This window comes from Octopus bimaculoides, chromosome 7 (assembly GCF_046866305.1).
Source record: "Octopus bimaculoides isolate indiv1 chromosome 7, ASM4686630v1, whole genome shotgun sequence".
NCBI classification, from domain to species: Eukaryota; Metazoa; Mollusca; class Cephalopoda; order Octopoda; family Octopodidae; genus Octopus; species Octopus bimaculoides.
Genome location: NC_142934.1, coordinates 1,005,552 through 1,009,532, shown reverse-complemented (window position 1 = coordinate 1,009,532; position 3,981 = coordinate 1,005,552). Strand labels below are relative to the sequence as shown.

The window sequence follows — 3,981 nt, the reverse complement described above, 5'->3', positions numbered from 1 at the left end:
GTAGATATAATGCAAGAGTAGAGGACAAAATGGCGACTATACTATCATAAATATAATACAAAAGTAGAGGATAAGATAGATACTATAACATCATAAATGTCGTGTAAGAGCAATGGAAGATGAAATAACGGCACTAAAATCATAAAGATTAATACAAGAATAAAAATGGCGGTCTTAAATACAATAAAAGAATAGAATAAATGAATAAACAAAAATATCACATAGAAAACGATGTTACATCTAACCCAGCAGTCGCTTTCGCTGTGTTAGAAATAGTGTTCAAAAATGAAGAAGTTAATATATATTGTAGTCCTAGATACACTATGTCGGGAAAAGTAAAGTGATAGCGATAGTTTACAAAAATGGTTTCATCATCGATCTGTGGATAAGAGCTAGCATGGGGCTGGATGAAAGCTCCGGGATCGGAGTCACGGGGGGATCAAAAATGCACAGATACTATAATGATTCTAATGTCATCAGCTGAGTCTCCAAGACTCACTGGGTCACCAACAGCCTCTAACTTACAGACTATAGTGTCTCACGCAGGCTCTTTCTATCTTTATAAGGAGTCACTGCACAGATAGATAGATAGATAGATAGATAGATAGATAGATAGATAGATAGATAGATAGATAAGTAAATAATTAGGTAGCTAGATAAATAAATAGCTATATATATGTATATATATTATATATATATATATATATATATATATATATATACATATATATATATATATATATATATAAGTAAATATATGACGAGATTCAGCTTTATAATGTTTTTAGTTATACTAATTAATTTCTAAATTTTTTAATCGAAACAGCTGTCAGAGATTATGTCTATTTTTGTAATTCAAATGATTATTAATTTATGTCTATTTTCTTATTCTTCTTAAATATATATAAACTCCAGTTTATCCAATTACCTTACAGTTGAATATTAATTATAATATTCAATACTTATAGTAATAGGTAATAAACCAGTATATTCATTGGATTTTATTATCCCTTAATAAGGTTTTTAACCTTTAATCGAACTATATATATATATATATATATATATATATATATATATATATTAAAAGGATGTGTTATAATACTATTCCACATATACAAAAATAGCCATACCAACAGTGCAACATACATCCATCATCAGCGGCCACACGGATACCGTTATGGTTTCGACACTTATGCAGTACCCTTCAAAACAGCACTAAAATAAGTGTTGTTTGGGAACAAACAAACCAAAGAAAGCACAACTTTCAAACACATTTACCCTATGTACAATAGTATCGGTAAATAAATTCAATAGACTGGTTACTATTACTAGATTTGTGAGTTACCTTACCATCCTCGTCCAAGCTGACCAGAACATCATTCTCTCCTCACCCACTAATCTGTTTTCCTCTTATACTTCAGACACCGCTCTAACAACCTCTCTCACTTCTGTTGTCTCGGATTTGCAACTAATTTATTAATCAATCTAGCTGCCAAGAACGCGCTGTATATGCAAATGGGTGTATTCAATTTCCTGATGAATTGACAAATAAGGTTTATAAGCCGTGTTTCTAGGAACTGTAACAATCAGTAAAAAGACAGACTCAGTTGCCGATGAAATCCCAGCAGAGGATTGAAACAATTCCGGCTGCTATTTATTTATTTATTCATTTCTTTATTTATTTATCAATTGCCTCCGAAGATATTTCATACAAAGGGAAAACGTTTAAATTTCTCAATACACGAAGTTTTGGATAAAAATCTGCTGGAATAATACTGGAGAGCAGTGAAGTAATGAAACAGCATTCTGTTAACACGCCAATAATTTAATATAAACACACACTATACACACACACACACACACACACACACACACACACACACACACACACACACACACACACACACACACACGCATATATATATATATGCATATACACATACATACAAACAAGTATGCGTGTGTGTATGTTTGTATTTATGTAAGTGCGTATAAATGTACGTGCATATATGAATGGTAGAACAGAAATCTGAGCATTTTCATGTATGTATATTTAGCATCCATCCATATATAAGATATACGTACGGTTATGCACCTGTTTAACGGTGTGTGCATATGTGTGTGCACGTGTGTATATGTGTGTGTGCGTGCGTGTAAGCGCGTGCGTAAATGTGAGTGGGTACATTTGAAGAATACAGCTATAGTTTACTATGTCTTTGGAAAATACTACTAAACATTCTTATCTTCAATTTCTTTTTCATCAGTTCAAAAAATGAAGAAAGAAAAAGTGATATATATATATGTGTGTGTATATATATAAAATAAATACAAATATGTATCAATTTTCTTTATCGATTCCGTGATACCAATTTCGGTAAATATGAATTAAAGAGTTCTTTGTATTTTGTTCTTCAAGTCATATTGGTGCATATTGGTGCATACGCTCTGTATTAACTTACCCTAATCTTGCGTCTCTCATCTCTCCCAATCGATAAATGTGTTACGATGAACGGCTCTTACTAAGACAGGATGATGTACTTCAACTTTCCAAACAACATTTCTATTTTGTTGTGTTCGCCTACAATGAACATAGCAACAACAATTGCATTGAAAGAAACTTCTAACTTGCCGACTGACATGCTAGAAATAACACCTAAATCTTCTTCAGCTTACATCTTACCGTCTTAAAATCTGGTAAGACACATTATATAATGTAGTTTATTTTCTCGAAGAGCCTGGTGTGTATATTTATTGTCTGTTAACCGCCAGGAACGCAACTCACAATAGCTTTCTTTTTGAATAAAGTTACTTCTTCTCACATTATCTCACTGTGTCTTTTTACCGTACAAGTATTCTGGCAGCACCATTTTGCCAATATAGGAATGGTCTCTTTCAATGCTAAAACAGCCGCCTGGTCTTCTTTGTGAGGCCAAGATTAAAACCCGCTTTTGAGGATTTCAATACTTCAAGTCCGCTTCAAACCATCTTTGATTGCAGGCATTCAAGAATCGTCAAATGTTTGTTGTTATTGTTGTTGCAATTGATACCAATTCCGTTGTAATTAATCACACACCAGATATCTCTTTCGCATTCTTTCATCTCCATTTTGTCGCTACATTCACACAAAATGTTTATCTTTCCATCTTTTCAACGCTTTTTTCTTTTCTTTTACTCTTTTTAAAGCCAATTCCCGTTTTGCTTTCAGCAGCAGCAGCAGCAGCAGCAGTAGTAGTAGTAGTAGTAGCAGTAGTAGTAGTAGTAGTAGTAGTAGTAGTAGCAACCTTGCCGTTATCAACGCCGTTATTGAGTTCTACTATGAAAACTCTTCGTTCTATGCACATCCAAATCAACCAGTCCATCATCTGCTACTCTGCGGTTTACCCCATGGATGTTCGCGCCAAATTTTACCGCTGATTGCTGAATTAAATTATCGTGGTTTTTTTTTTTTGGGGGGGGGTCTGCGATATTTCTTGTTTGACAGGTTATCAGGTATAAAAGCAGCGTGACCTCCATGTTTTAGGTGAATCAAATGTAACAAAAATACGTGGCCTCGCGTTGATTTAGATATGACTTCTAGCACAGGGTCACAGATTTGGGTGAGGGTGACTCAAATATATCCATCCCAGTACTTTATTAATCGACCTTGGAGGGATAGAAGATGACATTGATGTCGACGGGATTTGAATTCGAAACGTAAATAACTGAAACGAATGCCTCTTGGTGCTTGTTCTGTGATCAAGCCCTGCTGTCTCTCGTTCTTCTGCTGTTTATAGCTGATATCTGTCAAGAGGTCACCAAAAGAGTCTGGCATATAAATATAGAATTCGTAGAGCAGACCATACAAACCACGTGATCTTACTCGCTATTGTGTAGCCAATCATCTTCAAGGGTTTGTAAGAAAATATTGCAAATCATTTATTCCGCGCTCTACCGATTCTAATCACTGCGTAAATAATAATAATAATAATAATAATAATAATA

General features: G+C 34.1%; 1 protein-coding gene across 2 annotated transcripts in view; it reads left to right on the top strand.

Moving 5' to 3' along the window:
- LOC106872790 (uncharacterized) overlaps window positions 1–3,981 on the top strand; it is a 932,929-nt gene that overhangs the window by 851,053 nt on the left and 77,895 nt on the right. The gene's annotated exons all lie outside the window — the stretch shown is intronic.